This window comes from Choloepus didactylus, chromosome 2 (genome assembly GCF_015220235.1).
Source record: "Choloepus didactylus isolate mChoDid1 chromosome 2, mChoDid1.pri, whole genome shotgun sequence".
Lineage (NCBI taxonomy): Eukaryota > Metazoa > Chordata > Mammalia > Pilosa > Megalonychidae > Choloepus > Choloepus didactylus.
The window spans coordinates 144,619,002-144,646,209 of record NC_051308.1 but is presented as its reverse complement, the minus strand read 5'-3'; the positions used below and the strand labels follow the sequence as shown (position 1 = coordinate 144,646,209).

The following is a 27,208-nucleotide window of genomic DNA, read 5'->3' as shown; positions in this document are numbered from 1 at the left end:
GGGTCTACAGGGATCATTTAAATATTTCAGTTATACTTTACTACATTTTATGAGGAAAATTATATATTATAGTGATACCTGGGGATTTGAGGTCTTGGAATATATCCCTTGTAAATATCAAAATCTCAGCACTTGTAGATTTACTTTTCCCCTAAGATCCCTTGTCACTTCTTCAGTAATTGCTAAAATTTGGCTTACTCAGCTTATTATGGAATCCATTTTTTTCGAGATGCAGATTTTTCTTGCAAGTTATTGATACATTTTACAGTAAATGCTTGGAAGCTTAAGACTTATGATGCTTTAAGACCTGCAACTTCTCCAGATGTCCAAGTGCTAGAATGGGCCATGCTTAAAGTTATACCTCCTGCTGCTGTTAATTCCTGCCGCTTGGTCATTATTTGATTCATTTTTTATACATATTTTTAGAAACTATGGCAGACATTATGGGGGTTACTAACATACATATTATATGGTTTGTGGCCAGAAGTAGCTTACTGTCTAGGATGGAAGATAAAGCCCAAATAATTATAGTGCAGAGTGATATGGGTTGCAGGAGGCAGCACACTTGGCAAAATGGGAAGCATATGCGATTAAAATCAGTCAAATCTCTCTTCTCCTGGCCCAGTCACTTACTAGCTGTATGACAGGTGCCTAGCACATAAGTAAGAACTCTATAAATTACAACATAAGTGGTGCAAACTGTTCAGGGCTTACAGAAGAGAAAGGTCTCTTTGGGGAGCACTGATCAGTGGGGGTACTTGAACAAATCCACGAAGAATGGATAGACGACTGGGCAGACATTGGGAGGGAAATGTGTGTCACAGGACAAGCATCAGCAAAGATGCTGTAGGGAACAAGAAAGCCTGATGCCTACTGTAGAAGTGTTGTAACAGGGATTTCTGTGGAGGAGTAGGGGGAAATCAGACCAAAACTGTAGGTTAGCAAAGAAAGATAGCGTGTCTGCTCCGTGATACACATCCAGAAACAGCATATCCTTTGTTTTTCATCATGCTCTTCTTTGCAGCCTGCATAGGGAACTTTGCTGTCAGATTTCATAGAGGCTGCTTCCTAAATTTAATTAGAAGATGTTTCCTAACATGGAAGCAGAGCCTCCCCTCTTCTTTCTGTGGTTGCAGTTTATCTAATCAAACTCAGCTCATCAAATTTCCAGCATAGTTGTTCTCAAAACTGTCTGTGCATCAGAATAACTTGCAGAGTTAAACACACTCACTCACATGCAGATACCTGGGATCCAGACTTTCTGAATCACAATTTCAGGGAAGAGGGGTCGAAGTATTTTTTTTTAAAGAGCTCCACAGGTGGTTCTGATATTCAGAAATGATTGAGGGAGAATTTATAGCTGATATATTTTATTAATCCTTTAAAATACGAAGATGGTTACCATTTCAGATTAATAGTGCCCTTGCATCTCTTAAGGATCACTGTATATTTCTCCTTAAAACAACTGAATGTATCACCATATAGCATTAACTGTGGTGATGTTGATACTCAAAGAGCTGGCTCCATTTTCTGTAGCTCTCTCTGACTCAGTTGCGTCCTCACAGTACTCTGTATGACCTCCTCAACTCAGTTCAACATACAGGTAACAAGGATAACTCTAAAAATCTTATCTTTTACAATGACATATTTGAAAAGACAATAGTAGTTGCTGAATTACACCAAAGGAGTCCATATACCTATTCAAGGCGATGACACCTGCCTTAATTTATTTTTTTCTTATTTTCTTTATTCTTGCCCCACCTCCATCCCAGTCATCTAAGGCTACTCATACTTCCTTCTCTCTTAGACTCCCACAGGGGGGTTTCTTTCCTCACACCCAGGTCCCATCCTATGTCTCATTCTCTCTCGACCAAAAATGTTACAAACGGTTTAAAGATTTTCCCTATAAAGAATATTCACATTTTATAATAGAACTCCAGTAAACAATGTAAAAATGTTTCTGCCTCATAAAATTATTCAATAATAGTGGAGAATTCAAACACCACGGCACAACGTAGAAAAGATATATTTGAGCAATAAGGCCTTTACTAAGTGCTTCTTGAATCACACTTTGTAGGCTATTCAAAGTTTAACCCTGGATGGGTGGATGTAGTATTCAGGAGCCCATTCAATTTGAAAGTCTTTCAGCTATGTTTTAAAAATGACTGCAGAGGTGATTCAGGGGACCAAATATAGTAAAACCACCATTAATTAAATCTTATGGTGTTTATACCTAGTAAGTGCTCAGTAAGTGTTTATAGAATGAGCTGAATGATGAGTGTGTCAACAAGTTTAAACAATGTCAAGGAAAGAGAATTGCACCAAGAGCAAGGAAACTGAGTTCTAGTCTTTACGTGCGAACAAGACAAATCTTGATCATAAATGGGGAGTGGAGATGGGGATTGAAGTGGTCTGAGAAATGGGAAGCAAACCAGAAAAGTATAATTTTACACAGACAGGAAACAGTTTCAAGGAGGGTTTGGAAATAAGGTCAAATTCTATGCAGGAGATGAAAAAGCAGAAGATTATGAAAATGTTATTGGTGACGTCTCTGGTAGTGTTTTGAGTGGGAAAAAGTAGACAGGAGGAGTTTGGAGGGATAAGTGGTGAAGAATCAAAGGCAGTTTTATAAATGAAGGGTAATGGAGAGATGAAGAAAAATGGACAGAGCTATTGAGAAGGTGGTAGTACTGAATGAAAGTTTTTCTCTGAGGATTTTATCATGCATGTAGGAGAGAGAAAAGGGACCATGAAGAGGGAAGAATGCAAAATACAAAAGATGAGAGACAGTAAGATACTAAAGAAGCTGATGAGGCTGGGATCAAGCACATGAGCAAGGGGGTTTATCTTTGAAAGGAGGGTTGGGGGTCTTTTCTCTGATATTGGATTTAAAGTTGAGTGTTGTATAGAAATAAGTATTTCTAGGAAAGCCAGAGCAGAAGCAGAATTCCTCAAGACTCTACCAAATACCTTCTTTTGGACTCCCTGTTCAAACAAAGGAACAAACTGCTGCACTTCCCAGTACCATTCATGACACACAGGCCCAGCTGTGTGGTGTAACACATCCCATTCAATTCAGCCTCTCAAGACAGATGCCTGCTGTCTCCTACTGCTCTGAGGCATGAGACTTTTGAAAGAGGTCTTAGTTGATGGGCTGAATTCCTATGCCTTCTGTAATGAACCATTAAGGCAGGTCTAAACTGAAGAATCACTACTCAACCAACACCTTTATGGAACTGGTTTCCAGATAATAGAGTACCCCAAATAAAATCAATAGAGAACTGAATAAGATTTAAAAAATCTATATCTATCTATTTTTATTTATTTATTTTTATTAGAGAAGTGGTAGGTTTACAGAAAGATCATGAAGAAAATAGAGTTCCCATATACCTGCCCTCATTTTTAACATTTTGCATTAATGTGGTACATTTGTTGCAATTGATGAAATAATATCATTACAATTGTACTACTAACTATAGTCCATAGTATATATTAGAGTTTACTGTTTGCCTTGTAAAGTCCAATGGTTATTTTTTAAAATGTTTTCTAGCAACAAATATACCACCTAAAATCTCTCCTTTTAATCACATTCAAATACATAATTCAGTGGTGTTTGTTACATTCACAATGTTGTGCTACCATCACCAGTACATATGACCAAACCTTTCCCATCACCCCACACAGAAACTCTGCCCCAATTAAGAATTAACTTCCCTTTTCCTATCGCCACCCTGGTCCCTGGTAACTTGCATTCTAGTTTCTGACACTATGAATTTCCTTATTCTTATTATTGCGTATGAGTGATTTTAAAGGAACAGTGTGACCAGAGAAAGTCTGGCAGAGTAACATGTGATTGCTTAACAGCTAAGCACCCTTTAACTATGCTAACAAGGATAGCCACATCAATACTGAGCAAGAGCCAGCCTTCAGTAGTAGAACCTGAACCTGTGGCAGCCAGAATGGCTAAACAAAGAATTTGCTTGACTTCATGGGGAGTGAGTTACCACTAAACCTGTCCAGCAGAATGTGGTCAATGTTTAGTACCACTGACAACTGTATCTCAATGCACTCCTTCCCCTTTTGCTAACTGGCTCAGTTTCCTCATTACTGATTTTTCGGTATGCACATTATTATATCATTCATATGTTACAGAATTTTGTGGATGTAGTAGCAGGACGTTCTGACATCATTATTTTGGTTTCTTTTTAACCCCAAGATATTTTGCCGGAGACAATGGAAAAATTAGACTTAGTAGAAATAATCCAAACAAAATAAAAATGAAAATGAAAAATTGCATAAGGTAAAACCTTAATATGGGATGACAATATTGAAAACTGTGAAACGGATTCTGGGAAGATGCCAGGGTAACACAACACCTAAAATAAACCAATGTGTACCTCTTTGAGTTCCTCAGAGCAGAGAGCAAGTATGAGGCTTCACCGACTGTAGGAATGGGTGAAAACCAGAAGTGCCAGCAGGGTCCAAAGTTAATACAGCAGATTCCTTGGCTGCTGGAGAGGGTCCAGCCGACCAATGCCAGTGGAGCTCCACTAGTGCACAGAACATTTACACAGTCTTTTGAGAAGCTGCCTAATCCTGTTGGGGAAGGCAGTCTGGGTGCAAGGGAGGGGTGCAAAATGGGATAAACTGCTTCAAGCATGAAAATCTTGGAGACAATTGATCTTTTTTTTCACTTTCACCTAGAGAATCTGAGGATCTGGCCTCATACCATTCTCAGTGAAGTGTAATCACTAGTTCACTAGACAAAATCTCTAGCTGACTTGACAAAATCATAGCATCCACACTTTCCAGTTTGCTACTGTCCAAGAACCTATTCTTGGGTTGATGAAAATCTACATTACAGTGAAGCCAAGGAAAAATTACAACCTATTTCAGGGACTCTATAACTTTTGGCAGGAAGGTCAAGCTGAACAGGTAGCAACTATTAAGGGAGAACTAATGAACAAGATGGAGGAGAATGTTAATTTAAATGTAATGAGTATTCTGAAGGAGATGCAATTAGAAAATGAAAATAATAATTACTTGAACTAACAGTAATGATTTTCAGAGCTCTAAAATTAAATAGAGGCATTGAAAACCAGAGTAGCCACTGCTGAGAACTGAATTAATTGTCTGGATGATCAAATGAAAGGGTTTGAAATTAGAAAGGTGCTTGAAATTAGAGATAAAGTAAAAGACTTAGATGAATATCCAGGTTACATAATATGCAAAGAATAGGAGTTCCATATAGGGAAAAACTGGACATGGAACAGAAGTGATAATCAAGGAAATAATAAAATAAAAATTCCCTGAGTTGAAGAAATCTTTGTGCCTTTTGACTGAATGGTCTCACAGACTCAGACAGGATTAATTTTACAAAAAGCCACACACCTAGACATAATCATCAGATATGTCTGACCTCCAATGCTAATGAAAATAATCTTTCTTCTACACAGAACAAAAAATTGTTTTCTCACAAAAGAAAGATTATCTGACTATTCTATTAAAAGAAAAAGACTGTGATCCAAGAATCTTTATTCCAGCCAATATAATGCTCAAATGTTAAGGAAGCAGCACAATGGTTTTCAACATTCAAGAATTTAGAAAATATACCACCCATGTAGTGTTATCTTATATGAAGAAAATACTCAACAAAATACCCAACATCATAACAATTCCAACAGAACCAAATCTCTTTTTTCCAAGAGGAAAGATAGTGCAATAAAAAGTGATGACATGTTTTAGAAACACATCAGAGCATCATGCAAAAGAAAAAAAAAAGTGGTGGGCAATGTGCCTTAATTTATATGATGATAATTCCATAACTGAGACTTGGACTGAAAGTTATAATACAGGATTGTTTAAAAAAAAATGTAAAGAAAAGTTTAACAAAAACCTTCAACTAAAATTTCTCAACCACTCAGCAAAACCCAGGAATTGTGGAGGGAAGAAAGGAGTAGACATAAGGAAGGAAGAGGTCTAAAGTCTTTAAAGGAGATAGAGGGAAGAGATATTCAAGTTGGTAAAATGGGCAAGTAAGCTGTCCTCCTGGAGCCCTCATCATTATTGTACTTGATATAGTAATAGAGAAATATTGCTTTAAATCTCACTGGGAACAACAGAGGAATGAAATGTTCCAATATTACAAATTAACAAGAAAAAGAATCAAGCAAAATTGAAAAAAGATGACAAAGTAAACACAAAATAATACGATGCAGTAAGTTGAGTAGATTACTTACCACTACATGTGGTATCAAATTCCCTATTAAAATAAAGAGACAAACAGATGGGGTTAAAAAATTAAATCAAATATCTAAAATAGAAAAACCAAAAGAAAAATGAATGAAGGAATGGAAATATTAATGTTAAAGAAAAGTGAAATTCAAGGCCAAAGCACTAAAGGAGACAAAGAGTGATATTTTATAATGATAACAAGTACAATTCCCAAAACTATTTATATAAATTGTATATCAGACAAGAAGACAGCAAACAGCATAAGGCTTATAATTCTAGGAAATAAATGAGGAACCATATAAAAACAGAATTATAGTGAAAGATTTTAATAGATTTCATTTAGACTTCAACTGATCAGCAAGACTTAAAATAGCAAGGATGTAGATAACTTGAATGATACAATTAACAAGCTGGATTTAATAGATAATTGTGGAATTGTGTAACATACTTAGTACATGTATTTTTCTCATACATTCAAGGTGAATACAGTAAATATACAGATGGTCAGAAAAAGAACAGCTTAACAGTTTTCTCAAAATAGCTGTCATATACGCTGGATTCTTTGATTAGAATCCAATAAATCTATATTTTAACCACCAAAAGATGACCTACCTCACCCTTTCCACTGCTGATATTTGCAGGAGAGCAAGAATAAAGCAGAGTTACAGAGAGAAATTGGTTCAATAGATGGAGAGGGCACTGTGGCACCAGGTCCCTGTCTCCCATTTTCCCTTAAGGTCAACTGTACTACTATTGCTATAGTTTGACTCTGAGTCAAAAATTTCTCTTACTTGCCTTACACTAGTTTCAGTCTTCCTTTCATATTTTTCAATCAAAAAGAGCAAACTAATACAAGGATCTTTCTCTCTTCCTCAAAATATTCATGTAGACAAAATACTGAATAGATGAGCACCTCGATCTCTACACTGGGGTGTCAAAACAGAATAAAATGTGAGCAAGGTTCCAAGATTCCAGATTCTGTATTTGTTATAGAATGGACCAAGGGATGAAGTCTGGGTTGGGAGGCAGAAGAATTCAGAAAGGGCCTGAGAGGCACATATTTCATAAAGGGCCAAGAATTTTTAAGTGTAGGAGAAATGCAGTAACAGTGGGAGTAGGGGCAAAAGTAGTTTTCTTTCTACGTAAATCTCCCTGTGTGATTTCATCTTCTCCAAAATTTCATCTAACCTCTGTGTACTGGTGTCCTCCCAATGACATACTTTCAACCCTGACCATTTCTCCAATCTTAGACTCATGCATAAAAATGCCTGTCAGTAAGAAAGCTTACAGCAAAATTTCTAGCCTATAACTAGGAAACATACAGAACCTCATGGCATACATTTTTGTGTCAACCAAACTCCTAGATTTGATTTACCTTCCCACTCTAAAATTGTATCTCCCATTTACTGAGATCTTACAATGAGCCGCGTACCATACTATTTGTTCAGTGCTTTATTTAACCCTCACAACAGGATGAGGTAGGTAGTATTTTAACTTTACAAATGAAGAGAATGAGAACTCAGAGAATTAAGTAAATTGCACCAGGTCATATAGTAAGTCAGTAGTTCAAATGAAATTTGAACTGGGATATGATAAATTCATGGTTTGACATTCAACAAGACTTTCAATGTTACAATGTAATCTTCCTCCCATATCTGCTGTTGCTACTGAAAGTCATCTCAGCAGGTAAATTTAAAGTATGCACGAAACAGGATCTCTGTGTGTCTTTCAAACTGCTGTTTAGTTCTCTACCTACCATTATCTGAGTTCAAACTATTACCCTTTGACTGGTCCAACAGTTTTCCCACTAATCTCTCAATTGGATTTGTCCCTCTCCAATCTTTTCTCCACAGAACAGCCAAGTAGATCTTCTAAAACTCAATATGATCATGTCACTTTCTTGCTTAGGACCTTTTGATGGTTCCCTACCACCTGCTCAAAATGCTATACATGCCTTCCCTACTCTTACTGCTTTGTACTTCTTCCCATGTTTGGGAAATACAAAATTGTTCACACATTTTCAAAATACATCTTGCTGCTACTCATTTCCAAGCCTGTCCTCTCTGCAAGACTGCCTTTCCTCACACACCACCTTTCTCCTCACCCCTTCCCACCCACTAGTCCTCCTCCTTAAGGACTTGGCCTAGATGTGGTATCAATGCTAAAGTATTTCTTTTTGTCTTCCCATAGCATAACCTATAACAATACTTTACTTATTGGTATTGAACAATAAGTTTTCTCATCTGTTTATTCAACTAGAGAACAAAGCTTCCTAACACCAAGGACTGGGTCTTTTTTCATCATCTAGGACAAAAACTTCATGCAAAAAACAAAACAAAAAAACAAAAAAAACCCAAACACAGAACACTCAACTAATATTATCTGTAGAATAAGGGTGAGGAGCAACAGAAGAAAATGGAAAAGAAAATGGAGACCATATTTTCAAGGTCTGTACATAAATCATAATATCGGACAAAAAAAAAAAGTGTAAATTAGCACCATGAATTTTTTCCTTTACCAAACTTTGACTAAGAAACAGAGCCTATTTTTTTGGTCAAAACTAAATTAAAATTCATACAAACACCTACAATTAAATCATGTTGAACTGCAAAGACCCTAAGTTATAGGAGATATCTTCAGATTTATTGCTTTATGCATACAACTTGACAAGTAAGATTTTTCTCATGAACCCTTCTTCCCTTCCCCAAAATGGTGTACTTGAAGTAAAAGTTCTGTTGAGTATTGGATATATGTGGGAACTCATGGAGCTTTCATATCCCTAAATTTTTCACTGAACATATTTAGGTCACACCCTTAAAGGTGTTCTTTGGCTTACTTTTTAAAAGGGTGAAATTTACCTTAAAAACTTTTACCTACAGAAGTTAATGGTCTCCCCCCCGCGCCCAACATGGGACATGACTCCCAGGGGAGTGAATCTCCCCGGCATGATGGGACACGACTCCCACGAATGAGCCTGGCCCTGGCATCAAGGGATTGAAAATACCTTCTTGACTAAAAGGGGGAAAAGAAAGGTAACAAAATAAGGTTACAGGGGCTAAGAGATTTCAAATAGGGTGGAGAGGCTAACCTGGAGGTTTTTCTTATGCAGGCCCTAGCTAGATATCCCAAATGGCCACACTACGTCATGCCCTAACCCACAGTGGTCCCAAAATATCTAGGTCCCTATCTGAGATTCTATACAAGTTTCACTCACTAGGTTTATCTCTCAGAAACTTAATCCACCAGAGTGTTCCTATGCCAGACAAGTCCTAAAACCCAGAGGCAATAACCTCTTTAAGAATAACAACCAGATGCAGCCTCCTGCCCTATAATGTTACAACCCTTTTCAATATGAACAAGTTAGGGTGGTCTCTGCCTAAACAACCCCTAAAGATAGAAAATGACTAAACGAGAGGAAGGTGTAGCAACAAACAAGATAGGATTTAGCAAAGGATTATGAATACTGAATCTTTTTATAAATATATACATATTTTTAGATGCTAGGGTATTAGAATAGCTAGATGGAAATAACAGAAAAGGTGGAACTGTAACTCATAACATTCTTTGAAATTTGCTCTATAGCTACTCATTAAATTGTACTTCGAAAGTTATCACCTTTCTATACATAGCTTATATTTCACAATAAGGAAGTAACTGAAACTATGGAAATGTAGCCCATAACATTCTTTGAAATTACCTATATAACTAATTGTTAAATTGTACTTTGAAAGTTATCACCTTTCTGTATATATGTTATATTTTACAATAAGGAAAAAACTGAAATTGTGGAATGGTACCCCATAACATTCTTTGAAATTTGCTCTCTAACTAGTTGTTAAATCTTACTTTGAAAGTTATCACTGTTATGTATACACAAAAAATTTCACGATGAAAAAAAGTTAATGGTTTTTATTTCCTTTGTCTCAAAACAGATAAACATATGACCTGATTTGAACAGCTGATTTTTAAACCAGTAATTTTACACTATTGTTTCTCTCTTTAATGAAGATAGGCACATCTTTTTTTGTTGGTGGTGTTCTAGCCATGTTGACAGTGGCTGCAGAAGTGAGTCGTTGATAATTGAAGTCTAACTTTCACACTGGTGTCCTGTTTCAGCTTGAAATTGACATGGTGAGACTACTAATACCACAGAAATCAGCAAATGCTACAGATCAAGATTTGTTTGCTGTGGAGCTAGTTTACCAGCACACTATTGAGTTTTCTACTAACTAATTGATTTGACATTTGGAATCTCATATGTAATGGGAAGGAATAAATTAGAAAAAAAAAGACCTATTAAAACTGTGATTTTGTTCTTCTTGAGTAAATGGATTTATTTTAGAGAGCTACAGCTGTTTTTTGTTTTGTTTTTTTTTTAAGTCATGGAGTCCTCAAACCAATAATTTTGGAACATGTTAAGCCTGAAACATCACTGTATAAAATTATAAGCTGAGAAAAATGTAGTACTTTAGCTTAAGGCAAGTAAAAATTATGATCTTGTCTTCTTTCCTCTTATATTCTTGTAGTATTGAATCCTTCCCATTTCTGTTTCCAAGAACAACTAATTTAATTTTCCAAATGATGGTTGGAGTGGCATTTTAGTGAATAAGAATTTTTCATATTATGCCTTAATAAAATTTTGAGATCTGTTATCATATAGGAAAAAAACTACCAAAGCTTTTTCTTTCTGATAAAGTATTGAAACATTCATATTACTTTATGCAACTTAACAATGCTAGGCAAAAGTAGACATATTTTCTTAATGGAATTAATCAATGTCCAGCCATTTATAATCAATATTAGGTTCAGAGTTGGCAAATATGCTTATCAATGTCATGGATGAGAACATGGATTGGAATCCCTTAATTTGCATCCATAAAATAGTCCAGAAGAATGAGAAAGATAAAGACAAGGTCAAAACTGAGCACTGAAAGTTTTACACTGATGAATGTACAGAAGTCCAAAAGATAGATTTGTGTTGGGAGTTGTAGTTGTGATAAGAGTATTGTCAGTAGCATGCAGAGCTCTGGCTCTAATGGTTGTGAGTTGTTTTTATTTAGTGGCCTTTGCAATTACTGACCTTGCCAGGTGATGAAAGGGCTTATCATTGGTCCCCCTACCCCTTATTATCACCACCACTCTAAGAAGGACAATTCAATTTATTTCTATGACAGAGCCCAGTTTTGGGAGTCTGAATGAAGTCTGCAACATCTCCTGTACTTGACTTATAATTATTTGAGGTATTTTGAAAAATATTGTTAAAACAAAGGAGCAAAATTAAAAAAACAAAAAAACAAAAAAACTCTTACATAAAACAAACTGAATCAGTACATTTCCTTAGTGTCATAAAGGTCTGATATTCTTGTGTCTGTGTATGTTTAATTGTCTCAGCTCTCTTGTATGAACTGACAAAGGCCTTCTTTTGTTTGAATGTGACAGATCAGTTAGAACTGTGGCAACTACCATTTACAACTATTGATTTCAATGTGACATTAAAGGCCCAAATTCAACCATTATTCTCTTCAATTGTCACAAACAAAGGTTAATAATAGTTGAGTTTAGACTGAAGGAATCAAGTAAAGATTGCCAACTGAAATTAGCACATTGTTCCTCCCTGAATCACAGGTCAGTAACAAGATTCTATGCTCCCCAGATTATATATATATTACCATCATTTTTTAAATGTGCCTTTCTCTAAAAAGTAATATTTGAAATCCAGAAAATGAAAATGTGGTTTCAAAAGAAATCATGCCATTTGAAATAATAAATAATTTAAAAATATATTTTCCTCCACAGAGTAAAAACATCTTGTTTTGTTGTTTCTATTGCAGCAAAATAATGTTTCTCATAACTGTAAAAAGTGGTATGTAACATGATTAAACCATATTTCAACCCTTTAGTTCATGCAGAGGTTACCGGCTACAGGGAAGGAAGGTTTGACTAGGTTTATGTCTTCCATGAGAAATTTTAAAGGAAAGCATGCAACTCCTTTAATATATGAGTGCTGGAGCTATAAATGGCTTTCTCTCATGGGCAGGTATGAAAGAACAAAGTCCCTTTACTATAATAAATAGGCAAAAAATAGCTTGTAAGAAATCATAAATCTTCACAAAAGCAATAGCAAATTTAAAAAGTCTACAGGTCTTTACAATTCCAACTTGCTTGTATTTATATCATGATTTACTACCATTTATCCTATTGGTAAATGGTGAGTAAAGTTTTATGTGTTGTGCCTGCTATAAAACTTTTTTTTAACAAGCATCTTATTTTGAAAAACTACTCTAATAATTTTAATTAATATTGATACATTCAATATTTATGGAGTCCTGTCAAATTACAGTTCTCATTAGATAAAAACTGCCCTTTTTGGACTATTTCATCAAAAGAAAGCTGAGATCAACCAGATGAGTTTCAGATAATCTGTCATTGTTTCTAAAATCATAATGAGAGTCTTCCCCCAAGTTAACCTGTATTTTTCAGTAACTCTTCTTGGAAGTGGGGCAGGGCAACATGATTCCAAAGACCAACATTTGAGCCTGAGTTAATGCCATGCAATCATATTTCACAGCTCTTAAGACAGTAATAATGGTAGTAAAATTATTTTAATTACAGAATCACATGTGCAAACATATCTTTTAAATTACTGATGTATCAAGATTAGTTATATTTTAATACATACAAGAATTAATAATTGCTTATATATACACAATTGTATAAAGTATGAAATGAAATTTGCCCCTTCCGAACTTCAGAGGTTCTAAATGCTGGTAGTATTGGTGTATTTCGACCCTCCCTTCCTTCCTCCCTCCCTCCCTCCTTCCGTCTCTTTCTTTTCTTTCTTTGAAGTGAACAAAATCTCAAAGTTTTATTGTCTTCATAATGAAACAAATCATGAAGCCTAGAACTGGATCACCTGGACCTTTGTCTTCTTATCTCCTCCCAGTTCAAAATTTGCATCTCTTAAAAGCCAACACTCTCTTATGTCTGAAGTTGGGCTCAACACATTCAAGCCTCAGCACAATCTTCTTGGTACTTTCAGCCTTCTTCCAAAAAGTCATCTAAGTCTACCCACTGTAACCACTCTGCTTTGCTTTCCCAAGGAATACAGAGATTCCTTGCCTTTCCCATACTGTGTCACTTACTGGATTTGGTGCGTGCCATATTTCTTACAGAAAGTCCAGTGGGTTTTAGGAGCATTCCCCACGTTTGTCTATTCTTCTACAACTTTCTTTTTTTTATCAAGATTATGTCCCAGAAATTCATTTATGTTTCTATATGTATTTGTATATCATTCGTTTTTCATTGCTCTACATTATTCCGTTGCATAATTACATTGCAAGTTTTTCTGTTATGCTGTAGATGTGCATTTGGTTGTTTCTAATTTTACATTATTTTTCTCTCTTCCCTAAAGTGGCTTTTCAATCTTTTTGCCCATTTATTTGCTATTTGTCTTTTTATTGTTAATTTGAAGAAATATATACATTTGAAATATTAATCCCCTGTCAGTTATATGTTAGAACAAATATTTTTTCCCAATTTGTAACTGTTTTCATTCTCATCATGGTATCTTTTGATTAACAAAATTTATCAATATTTTCTTTTATAATTTTTGGTGTATTTAAGGAATACTTCCAAATCATCTGGTCAATAAGACATTCTCTTACATTGTTTTCTAAATATTTATGGTATTGTCTATCACATTTAGGTCTTCAGGTTGCTTGTAGTTGATTTTTGTGTAAAGATAATGATTGCCCCAGTACCACTCAGATGACAGTTTAATACTTTCCCATTGGTTTGTAATGACAGCTCTAACATAAATCAAGTTTTCATATATGTCTGGACCTTTTCATGAGCTCACTATTCTGTGACTTTGCTTGATTTATCTAATACTTTGCCAAAACCACTATCTTAATAGATATAGCTTTGTAAGAATGGTTGATAGCAGTTAAGGTCGAATTAATATATGTTAAGTTCTAAGAACTGTGTCTGGCAGAGCATAAATGCTATAAAACATTTTCTATTATTGCCATTCATTATTTTTTTTTTCCTTTTTATATCTAGGTGAAGCTTGCATAGGAGTAACTTCTATGATAACCTCTTGACTCAATTTGAATTCTCTCAGCCACTGAAACCTTATTTTATTGCCTTTCTTTTCCCCCTTTTGGTCAAAAAGGCATTCTCAGTCCCTTGATGCCAGGGTCAGGGTCATTCCTGGAATCCATGTCCTAAGTCTCCAGGAAGACTCATTCATCTGGCGGGGGGGGGGAGGCTGTCCACATCAGGGGGAGGGTGATGAATTTATTTGCAGAGTTAACCTTAGAGAGTGAAAGTCCACATTTGAGCAACAAAAGAGGTTCTTTGGAGGTGACTCCCAGGCATAATCATGGGTGGGCTTAGCTTCCTCTTTTAATAACCGTAAGTTTCACATGCGCAAGCCTCAAGATTGAGGGTTTGACTTACAAAGTAGGGGGTTCCTAAATTCACACAGCGTATGTTATGTGAACGATGAGGATTATACAACTAAGTGATGACAATGTGAGGTATGGTTGGATTATCATGGGCATAACATATTCTCATTCATTGTTGAATTGAATTATTGAATGTTTTGGCTGTTCTTTGTCTTTTTATTATTCATGTAAACTTTAGAGTCAGTAGTCAATTTCAACAACCAAAAAAACTGTTGAAATTTTTTTTGGGTTTGCAATGAATCTATAGATCAATTTGGAAAAAAAATGAAATCTTTATGTTACAATATCTAATTTGTGAAGATGATATTTTTCCATTTGTGAAGTCTTTTTGAAATGTCTTTCAATAAATATTCTGTAATTTTCTAAAAAATGATCTTGACATTTTTAGACTTGTTCCTATTCATTTATATATTTTGAATGTTATATTTTTTGAGTGTATATTTTTTAAAAATATATTTTCTAACTCCTTGTAGCTGGTGTATAGAAATGAAATTGATGTTTGTGTACTGATTTTTTTTATCTAGCAACTTTTCTAGACTCTCTAATTCTAATAGTTTCTTCAGTAGATTCTTTTAGATTTTCTTTGAAGACAGAGGATCTGTGAATAATGTCATTTTTTTTCTTTCCAATCCTTACATTTTGAATTTATTTTTTCTAGCCTTACTGCACTTGTATTGTACATGTAGTAAAACAGAATAGTAGAATAGACATGATAATATCAGGTACATGTGTTTTTTCCTGATCTTAAAAAAATGCATACCACATTTCACCATAAGGTTTGATGTTTGCTGTAGATATTTTGCAAATATCTATAACCATTTTAAAGATGTTCCTTTCTAGTTTTCTAGAATTTTTAAAATTATTCAGTGGATGTTGAATGTTATCAAACATTTTTCTGTGTCTATTGAAATGGTCACATAATTTTCTGTTCCTTTAACCTTTAATTATAATGATTTACATTAATTGATTTTGTTGTTGAACCAATCTTGCTTTACTAAGATAAGCCCCATAAAGTCATGCCATATACGCCTTTTTTAATATGTTGCTTGGTTCAGTGTTAATATTTTGTTTAGTATTTTGCATGAGGCTCATTAGTGGGATTGGCCTATAATTTCCTTTCTCACACTGACTTTTCAATATCAAGGTTATCCTGGCCTCAAAAAAGGAGTGTAAGGGGATATTCCTTTCTTTTTGCCATAGTCTATAATAGTTTGAAATCCGTCCTTCTGCGCTTTCATTTTTTTTTTTTTGAGTCAGTTTTGAAAAGCCTGAGTTTTGCTGTTCACTAAAGACCAATATGACTGGAATGCTGGTCAGCCCTTCTACAGTTAAAATGGAAATTAAGGAATCTTGTTGACTAATTTGCTTTCAAACAGCTTTCGGTTGTGCAGTATATTCATGGATGTTAAGAAGGCATTGTTATAATTAAGGTTTTTGAGAAAATCCTTTCCAAGAGGATGTTTTCCATCAACATACAGAAGCAAAATTAAATGCCCGATTAACAAACATAATGTACTCTTTAATAATTCTCAGCATTCTGGTAGTTCAGTTAATATTACATTGCTATCTACAATTCTTTCCTTTTGTTTCATGTTTTGAATAATTCAATTAAAAGTCTGACAGTGCAATAACAAGGGATTAAATGTCGAATTGTAATTCAAAATAAAAACATAAGCTCTTTGGGAACATTTATTACAAATTCTACAAAACCTTTTTAAGTATCTGAGATTGTTGGATTTTACCAATAGACAGCTGCTTAGCCAAGTTTTCCTGCTTTCTTTTTTCTACCCAGTTTCAATGAATGAGTAAAATAAAAATGGATAAAACTGAATGAAGTTCTTGCAAAATGGACTACTTGGGAAGGACTCAAAGATGTCTCTAATTGGCCCACATGGAATGAAGAGCTATTCCTTGCCTTTCTTATGAATTTTAAGGTGGGAGGAAATCTGTTACAGCATGAACAATGAACAAGTGCCTGGGAGGGCTCATTTACCAGGGCCTATTATTTTCATCCTCCATCTGGACAATATTAATGTACAAGGCAATGTGAAGGATAAAAAAAAGAATATACCCTTAGAAAATGTTTACTCTATAGTAAAGTAAATGAGATAGGAATACACATACAAAAAACCCAGTAATTATGATCCATTTTAGTAAAGCTCCCCAGCCTGGACACCTGTAATTCCTATTCCTTTTTAATAACTAAAATTCCATTGAAAGTTAAAGACAATCCCTGGACTACATTTGTTTTCATTTGTGGTATGGTCTCATGTGGTTGGTGGGCAAGAAGGGAGTTAAGGTATGCCAAGGACAATACTGATCTATATGCTAATGCCATAGGAATCAAGCCTCCTACACAGATATAATTCTGCTTCAGTTCTCTAAGCTCTCATCAGAATTAATGGTGAAGAAATGTATCATGAGGAAATTACCTACTCTTACACTAAGAAGAAAAGCAAATAATATAACCTGGTATCATTTTATAGAGGTGCTGTGGAGTACTGGTTAAGTAGCAGGCCTACAGTCAGATAACACAGATCTGAGTCCTGACTTGGCAATTTCTAGACAAGATTTTGGATACGTAAGTTGCTTTACCTTTCGAAGCCTCTGTTTCTTTGTCTGTAAAAGTAGGCATAATAGTCACATTAAATAATATAATCTACCTAAAGTGCTAACATATTACCTGGCAAATAATAAGCTCACAAGAAGTGAGAGCTATTTGTTATTATTAGACAATCATACAAGTTATTATTTAAAAAAAAGCTGGGGAAGGATTGGTAGTGATGATTCTAAGAGAATGAGGAACTATGAGGCAGCTACAAAACTGACTCATATATAACAAAATTCCCAAACAAAAGTAAGCAAAAAGAGAAAGTAACAAATGAAAGAAATAAAAAGATAAAGTTAATTATGAGAAAATAAAAAGAAGATCAATGAGATGAAAGCATTCAAAATGAATGAGAAAGACCATATTAGTTTTCTTCTCATTTAGTGGGGCTCACTTCACCCTGCCACCAGTGGGGGACCCACTCTTTTTGACGGCTGGGAAAGAGAGACAGGGAAGGGTTAACAAAGAAAAGGAAAAGAAGCCATGAGAAAATTGAAATATTTTTCAATAAAATGAAATTTTATTTTAATACTAGTTGGGGTATGGTGGATGGTAAGATGGAAGTGACTAAATACTCGAGCTCTAAACTGTAGTCCAAGATGCCTTACTTAAACAACTTCCTAATCTGAAATATAACACTGTACGTACAACCACATATGCTCTAGTCCTCCAAATTTAGCTACATTCCTTCTTTCTATGTTCACATTTTGAACTAGAAGATGAGTTGCTCTTAATATTTCTAGATTTACTCATCCATATATAAGACTGGACAACTTTCGTAGGCAGCTAACCCATTTGACAAATCCAAGATGGTCCAGAAGCTTAGGGTTCAGTGAAGAAAATCAACAGATAAATTCATAACTTATTATTAGAGAGGTTTTTTTTTTTTTTTGATAATAGGTTTTGTATTAAGAATGGCACTAACCAAGGAATAGCCAGAATTGAGCTTCAATTATTATTGACGCCATAGTTCATAAAATCAGGCAAAAATAAAGAGAAAGGAATCTATTAAGATTAATTAAAATTAAATTTATATTAATTTTGTTTTATTAAATTTAACAAAATTTTAAAAACCTAATTGTTTTGGGTTGTTTTATATATTGACTTTAAAATATGATCATTTACACAAGTATTTATGTCAAAAGTGGAATCTGGTTGATGTAAATTCAATAGGAGACTGGAAAGAGATAGATGCTATGCACTTTTAAAACTTAGTGCCCCATTTCAAAGGCATGTAAAATAGGAGAAGTGCCCCAATTGCAGAGCCATTTAGTAACGAAACAAATGAAACTCTATTGGGTGAACTGGATACATTTAATATAAAAGTAAGTTTTATTTGGTCAAATCAGCTACATGAAAATCTGGTCTTTAGGAACAATTCTGTGAGAGGTTTTCTGAACTTTGCATCTTCTATTCTTTCTTCATAAATATTTTCCCACTGACATGTCCTCATTATCCAAGTGTCCTATTTACCACATTTACTTATTTACTTTCAGTCTATCTTCCTTCTTTCACCTTACAATTATCTTCAAAGCACTTTATATTTGTTCCTCCCTCTTCACTCAACAAAGAAGGAAATAATTAAAAATTGGAAGCATGAAATATGTGAGAATCTAATATGAGCATTTGACTGCACCTGAAAGATAACGGGATAAATGACTTGTTTTCCTGGGTGCTTAAAATGAACTATATCACAAGTTCAAGAGTTTACTCTGAAAGAACAATTCATAGAAATAAAATAAGAGAAGTTACCCCCAAGACATATTCAAAATGATATTAAAGGTGCCAGTGTCTCTTTTAAAATAAACTTGTAATAGGAAAAAGTTAAAGTGCAGGATCAAAGAACTGGCTAAAAATGAGAAAAAGAAACAATAGAATAAAGAACTAGAAATTTGAAGAAATGACTAAGAGTATGGAGATAAAAAATAAAAAAGGAAATCAGTAGCAAGATAAAGGAAATCATCTGTGGTAGAAAACAGTAACCTAACTCATTTGAGCTACTACAGCAATTCTTAGTTAAAATAACTACAACAAAAATAAAAATAAAAATAACCCTGAATTACAAATAAATAAGGAGAATAGAAAAAGGAAACTTAGAAAATACAATAAGGGCAGAGTCTCAGAGTCTCGCCGACATCTCAGACGGTCTATTGAGCATCTGATAGCATTCCCCACCCCACCTTTTTAAAATTTATTAGAACAGTTGACGGTTTGCAGAAAAATCGCGCAGAGTACAGAGTTCCCATATAACCACCCCATCCCCTCTTTTTGATAAGTGGGGATCCTAAGGCAAGGTTAGGGTTAGGGTATATTTAAGGTAGGGGTAAGTGGCGGAGTTGGAGGCTAGACCACCCTTCTCGTTCACCCCTGCCCCGCCCCTACAGTGAGGGGAGCGCTGGAGCTCAGGGCTGAAGTTTTGGTGAATGTAGGAGATCTCTGCAGGAAGAACAGGCTGCTGAATCCTGACAGGGCTATCTAGAAATAGCAGTGATTTGTAAGAAGAGACTCGATTCCAGCTTGGCGGTCCTCTCGGATATTTCTGGCCTTTGGAACGATGTCATGACTAGACGAGGTGCTTTGGGGATGCCGCTTGTGACATTCCTTCCGGTGAATGCAGTGCTGTGTTGGATTAGCAGAGTCGAAGGCCTGCTCCCCGGGTCTGGAAATCTAGCGTTGCACCAAGTAGCTATTAATTTTAGGGCTCCAGGCCTCAGGCTCTCTGCAGCTATTCCGGGACTTCCTGTACCGATAAAATTTCCTCATACTGGGCCTCAAGGCATTGCAACAGGGATCAGGGCTGAAGCCACACGAGGTCCCTCTCTCCCAGTTGGTTTAACAGGCCCCTGGTTAAACAGCTGAAATTGTGGAACTGTAACCCATAACGTTCTTTGAAATTTGCTCGGTACTTGTTAAATTGCACTTTTAAAGTTATCACTTTCATGTATATATGTTACATTCCATAATTTTAAAACGGGGGGAAAAAAGTCCGGCTCTGGCGGCGCGCCATGCCAGGAAGGCTACCAGCCGGGCTTCATGTAGCGTGTGTCTGCTTCGGTCACTAGTTAAGTCTTAAGTCTAAACCCGACTCTAGCTCCCTCGGACCCAGAAAGCAGAATAGTTCTGATTGACTCGGCTCACAGCAGGGGCTTTCGGGCATCTGCGGTCCAAACTACTGGCCGGCAGTCATGAACTGTACTTTGCTCTGTCCCCAGCGCTCTGAGACGCGCATGGGCGCAAGTTTCCTAGGGAAGGCTGAGTTTCTGGGCCCGGGTGCTGCGTAAATTCGGCGGGCGCCTCCACGTGGATTTGTTCGTGTGATCCCCGCCCCTCCTTCAGCACCCCCGAGAAAGGGGAGGAGGGAGTGGGCGCACAGGCGCAGAGCTCATAGCACGTCCCACTTCCTCTGGATTTTACTTTGTGGTAGTTAAAGGCACTTTCCACAGCTACTTCTGGTATTTGCTTGAGAAACTTGGCAAGAACGTTGCTGGCTGGGGTAGACTTGGGTGGGCGGCTCACAATGATCTTGTCTGAGGATAGGCCTGCCCCGCTTCGGGTTAATAGACCAAAATGAGCGAGCCCTCCGGAGGCCACACTTACACCGAAACGTCCACACTATTTTTTCATGCCAAGGTTCCTTTCCATTCGAAGTCTAAAGTGGCATCTCTCAAGGATCAGCTGATTCGGAATCTTATTAAGGAAGAACAGATCCTTTAGAATAAGATTACAGTTGTTGGGGTTGGTCCTGTTGGTATGTCCTGTGCCATCAGTATCTTTATAAAGGAATTTGCAGATGAACTTGAGCTTGTTGATGTCATAGAAGACAAACTGAAGGGAGAGATGTTGGCTCTCCAATCTGGCAGCGTTTTCCTTAGGACACCAAAAATTGTCTCTGGCAAAGACTATAGTGTGACTATAAACTCTAAGCTGGTTATCACAGCTGGGGCATGTCAGAAAGAGAGAGAGAGCCGTCTTAATTTGGTCCAGCATAACGTGAACATCTTTAAATTCATCATTCCTAATGTAAAATACAGTGCAAAATGCAAGTTGCTTGCTGTTTCCAATCCAGTGGATATCTTGACCTATGTAGCTTGGAAAATAAGTGGCTTCCCCAAAAACCATGTTATTGAAAGTGGCTTTCCCAAAAACCGTGTTATTGGAAGTGGTTGCAATCTGGATTCAGCCCCTTCTGTTATCTAATGGAGGAGAGGCTGGGAGTTCACCCATTAAGCTGTCATGGCTGGGTCCTTGGGGAGCATGGAGACTAGTGTGCCTGGGAGTGGAGTGAATGTTGCTGGGGTCTCCTTGAAAAATCTGCACCCTGAATTAGGCACTGATGCCGATAAGGAACAGTGGAAAGAGGTTCACAAGCAGGTGGTTGACACTGCTTATGAGGTGATCAAACTGAAAGGTTACACCTCCTGGGCCACTGGGCTGTCTGTGGCAGATTTGGCAGAAAGTATGATGAAGAATCTTAGACGGGTACATCCAGCTTCCACCATGATTAAGGGTCTCTATGGAATAAAAGATGATGTCTTCCTTAGTGTTCCTTGCATCTTGGGACAGAATGGAATCTCAGACATTATTAAGGTGACTTTGACTCCTGAAGAAGAGGCCCATATGAAGAAGAGAGCAGATATACTTTGGGGGATCCAAAAAGAGCTGCAATTTTAAAGTTGTATAATGTTGTATCACTTACTGCCTAGGTTACAACAGGATTTTTGTTGGAGATTGTGCATGTTGTCCTTTTTATCTAGTCTGTGATTAGAGCAGTGATATTAAAATGACCTAGGGAAAACATCAGTTTCTTAAAGTTAGAAGTAGGAATGGTTCATACAACTTTATAGCTATATCCTGATGCTGGATATGATACTTATCTTGGGTAACCCCAAACTGGTCGGTATAAAATAGTTCACCTCTGAGGCACCAGTGCCAACATTGCACATGTTGCAGTTAGTCTTTCGAACCTGAAGAATGCACAGTTACTATGTATTATATACCTCTGGTTCCTTTATTCAATATGCCTAGTCCAACTTCTTTCTCCCCTATTCAGTCACATCCTGGACTCCAATGTGTAAATCCAACATTGCATGTTTTGTGCATAACTGTTCTAAAGGATCTTATTTTGTGTACCAAATGTATCAAAGTGGTGTACACTGCCGTGTAATGTAAAAAGAAAGATCTACCTGTAAACAGTGCAATAACTATCCCAAAGTGTCATAACATTTAAAACACCAAATAAACCATGAACAGTGACTACTCTTAATTAAAAAAAAAAAAAAAAAAAAGAAAAGAAAAGAAAGAAAGAAAGAAAAAAGAAAATACAACAAGGAGAGAAACAGAATCAAAAGTGATTAAGGAGAAATAGGATTATAAGAGACTAAGTTTACAAAAAAGAGAAAATAAGCAGGCAAATAAAAGGAAAGGTAAAAAAATGTTTAAAAGGGGCAAAGAACTACATACTGTAAAAGGAAGAGTTTAATTGTATATTTTTATTTAATTCACTGATATTTAACAAGTATACATATTACCACAATTAAATTTGGCTATTGCAAATATGACAAAAATCCACAGACAAACCAAAGGTGAGATTTTTGTTTTGTTTGTTTTTAACTGCAATATAAAAAAAGGGATAAAGGATGCAGCATATTCTTGGGTATTTACGTAAAAAGAGATCTGAGCTTTCTAATCTGATACAGTGAACTTAGGCAGAAAATCATAAATCCTTCTTAAATAACTCTAAATAAAGAGTAGGAGTGTTAACTCCAAAGGAAATGAAGAGAAAGCGGAGAAGGCAAGAGGCAAATAACATTGTGAGGTGTCCACAGAGAGAATAAAGAGACTGAGAGTAAGGGACATGACCAACTAAAGAATCCAAAAAGTCAAATAAAACTGTTGGTATCCTGTGTTCTCAATGCCTGCACAATGCATGCCACATAATAGTTGCTCAATTAATAACCAGAGAATGGTATTGAATCAGTGAGTTTTCCACATAGTGGAATTATCTTTTCAGGCTGTATTCATCAATGGAAAAATAATAAAGAAATAAACAGATAAGTGGATTTATAAGGAAGAGTGTCAAAACAATTGACAATTTGGAGTAGAGTTACTCTTGGAGAAAAGAGGAAAATATTGAATAATCTGAAATTACTAACAAAAATTTACAGATTCTATGTGTACTCACCTACAGGATAAAAATGGGTCTACACTCTTCTCAAAGAACAATTCTCTTGTTTTTGTTTTTGTTTTTTTTTTTTTTTTGCTGTTGTTGCCATCAGCTTTCCAGACTTCTCCGGACATGTGTTTGGGATTCTTGAAACCAAAATGAATTGTATGTACAGTACAGTGCACTGATACTGAAAGGAAAATGACAACTACATAACATCATGTAAAAGACTGCAGACAAAAAGGGAATTTGTTTTTTTCTGCAATATGTGAAACAATAAGGCAGAAAGAGAAAAGTGAGGCAAACGACTGCACGACAGAAAACGAGAATTAAATTCAAAATGCACAGGACTAAGGAAAGGGGGTGGACAAACCCACAAAGGCAGAAACAAGGTAACAAAAAGGACAAAACCAGCAGTAGAAAAGAACTGTCAGACACAAAACCCTCAAAACAATAGATAGGAAAAAAAAGGAACAAGATGACAGGAAAAGAGCAGCATGGAATCTAGTAAGAAAAAGAAACAAAAATTTCAAAAAATGGATTTTGTAACACCCCTGCTGTTCCTCCAGCGCATTCTGTCACAGTCTCACAGAGCAGTGCATAATTTATTATGGTCACTCACTGCCAGGCTGCTATAAAGGGCAGCAGCTATATGAAAATACTCTCCGCTGCCTGGATGGCTTAATGTTCTACACTTTGTAGAGGGGTAGAGCTGGGGAACCACAGGCGCAGGCAGAAGGAGCACTTACGGGGCTGGATGGCACGCTGCATATTTAGTGTTCCCAGCCATGTGCAGAAAGGGTGAATTAACTCTCAGGGCACCTCTGCAGGGGTTTTCCCCTCTTCTTCAAGCTTATCCCAAATAATCACCTATAAGGAGCAGTTTCTTATGGCTCAATACTGATACTACATATTCTCTCCTAATGGAAGGGGGTGATGCCAAATTTATACAATTAAAAAAATAGACTTTTTATAAAAACAGACATTGACAATAAATACTAATAATTAGAAAATCAAACTATATTTATTGCACTGTATTTTAATCATATCTGGAGTTTTTAAAAATGCTAGAGTTTTTCTTTAGAAATGAATTTGGGTGCAGAAAAAAATTAAAATCACAGAAAAATAAAAATCATTTGTACCAATCATTTTTAAGAAACTGGCCTTTTCTAGAAGATTATTATATAGCGGAGGTTTCATGGCTTCCACAAATAGTGCTATCTTCAAACAAGAGTGCATCATTAAGATATGAATATCAGAAATTGTGATGGCTGGTATGACCAGGGTTTACTTCTTCACTTCTTTAAAACTCTTTTTTGGGGGGTGGGTGGAGTGGGGAGGCATTACCACCTGAGGGTCAGCAGTACAGGGATTTGGGTCAGAATCAGATGCTGCCACTTATTCACTGTGTAAACCTGTCAGGTTACTTTATGCTTCTTGTCTTTGAGTGCCTCCATCTGTAAAATGGGAATAATAATAAATACATCACAGGGATGTTGTGGGGATTAAATGAGTGGCCCTTGGATTAGAGCATGGCAAACAGAATGGGATTCAGGCTCCTGAATACCACTGGAGGCCAGGTTAGGGATATACATTTTCTTTCTCTTCCCTCATTCCTGGGTACAGAGGTTCTTTATATAAGGATAAAAGGTTTGCATAAGAAAGTCACAGTCAGCCATTCTGATGTCTTGCATTCTACAAACTCTTATAGTAATGTGTAAAAAAAAATGCTCATTCTTGAATAATGATTAATGATTCCAAAAGTGGAATATTTTAGAAGGCACAGGGAATTGTGAGTAAGATGCATAAATGAGTGGTGTGTACTTTTAGACAAATGTGTTTTGAATGGATTCGAGAAACAAATTAGAGAAATTCAAAATGTCACTAAATAGTTGAGGTGAAAAAATAACAGAAAAATCAGAATGAAGTATCGAGACTGATTTTAGAGGGAAAAATATAATTTGGGAATGTAAGTTCCCAACTTACGAAAAAAAACAAGAATTTGTTTTACTGAGTTAGATTAATAAGCTGCCCTGCTCAGGATCTTTTTACTACCAGTGGCACAAAGAGATATTTTGTGTGAAAAGCTTAATTCATTTGACTATTCGTTCATTCATATCTTCACTAATCTATCCAGAAATTATTGAATTCCTGAGGATTCAATGGGGAGCAAATCACTCTAGCTTCAGTTTCTTCAACTGTGATATAGATAATGCTCCATCTTCTCCTTCATAGTTGACTGAGGAATAAATTTGATCCCATGTGTAGAAATACTTGGCACAATGACTAGAATACAGTGGGCACTAACTGATAAACACAATTTTTATTCTCCATAAAAATACTTCATAAATTTATTATCTTCAGATTAATTTACACTATGGAAACTATACTTTCACCATAGCCATCTCAATAAATACACTTCCTTAATTTTACTACTACTGGGAAGATTGCACTTCATTTTATGTATGCGAAATCTATCATCTCTATAGACAATGCATATCTAATATGTTTAATATACAAAATATTTTATGTTTTAAGCATAAATTTTAAATTGTTTAAACTAAGGATGTCTCCATTTAAAAGAAAGTTTCCAGTAGGATTTAGTGGTTGGGGTTGAGGAGAGAATACTGCAAATACCAGAATAACAGAAATCAGTGGTTGGTCCAGAAGTAGAAAGGTGTCAATATTCAAGGACTTTTTTTTTTTTTTTATTAAATTCAGTTTTATTGAAATACATTCACACACCATACAATCATCCATGGTATACAATCCACTGTCCACAGTATGATAACATAGTTATGCGTTCATCACCACAATCTATCTCTGAACATTTTCCTTACATCAGAAAGAACCAGAACAAGAATAAAAAATAAAAGTGAAAAAAGAACACCCAAATCATCCCCCCATCCCACCCCATTTGTCCTTTAGTTTTTATCCCCATTCCTCCACTCATCCATACACTAGATAAAGGGGGTGTGATCCACAAGGTCTTCACAATCACACTGTCACCCCTTGTAATCTACATTATTATATAACTGTCTTCAGGAGTCCAGACTGCTGGGTTGGAGTTTGGTAGTTTCAGGTATTTACTTCTAGCTATTCCAATACATTAAAGCCTAAGAGGTGTTATCTATATAGTGCATAAGAATGTCCACCAGAGTGACCTCTCGACTCCATTTGGAATCTCTCAGCCACTGAAACTATTTTGTCTCATTTTGCATCCCCCTTTTGGTCAAGAAGATACTCTCAGTCCCACGATGCCGGGTCCACATTCATCCCCAGGAGTCATACTCTGTGTTGCCAGGGAGATTTACACCCCTGGGAGTCGGGTCCCACGTAGAGGGGAGGGCAGCAAGTTCACCTGTCGAGATGGCTCAGTTAGAGAGAGAGAGGGCCACATCTGAGCAACAAAGAGGTACTCAGGGGGAGACTCTTAGGCACCATTACATACAACTTTAGACTCTCCTTTGTGGTAATGAGCTTCATAAGGGCAAGTCCCATGCTTGAGGGCTCAGCACATCAAACCGCCAGTCCCAATGTTTGTGACAACATCAACACCAGTCCAGGTGAGGATGTCCAACACATCCTCACCTTCCCCCAGATCCTCGGGGCTGGGGAGGGAGAGGCTGTAAATATATTTTTTATTATCTGCCCAAATTACTCTAGGATGTGTCACTATTTCACTCCAGCCTATACTAACCTACCGTATCTCACTTCCTATTCAAAGTTCCATGC

General features: G+C 36.2%; 1 protein-coding gene and 2 pseudogenes across 3 annotated transcripts in view; 1 reads left to right on the top strand and 2 right to left on the bottom strand.

The window, feature by feature from the left end:
- DPYD (dihydropyrimidine dehydrogenase) overlaps positions 1–27,208 on the bottom strand; it is a 943,583-nt gene that overhangs the window by 253,864 nt on the left and 662,511 nt on the right. The gene's annotated exons all lie outside the window — the stretch shown is intronic.
- Positions 13,133–20,539, bottom strand: LOC119528156 (annotated as a pseudogene).
- Positions 20,878–21,981, top strand: LOC119526980 (annotated as a pseudogene).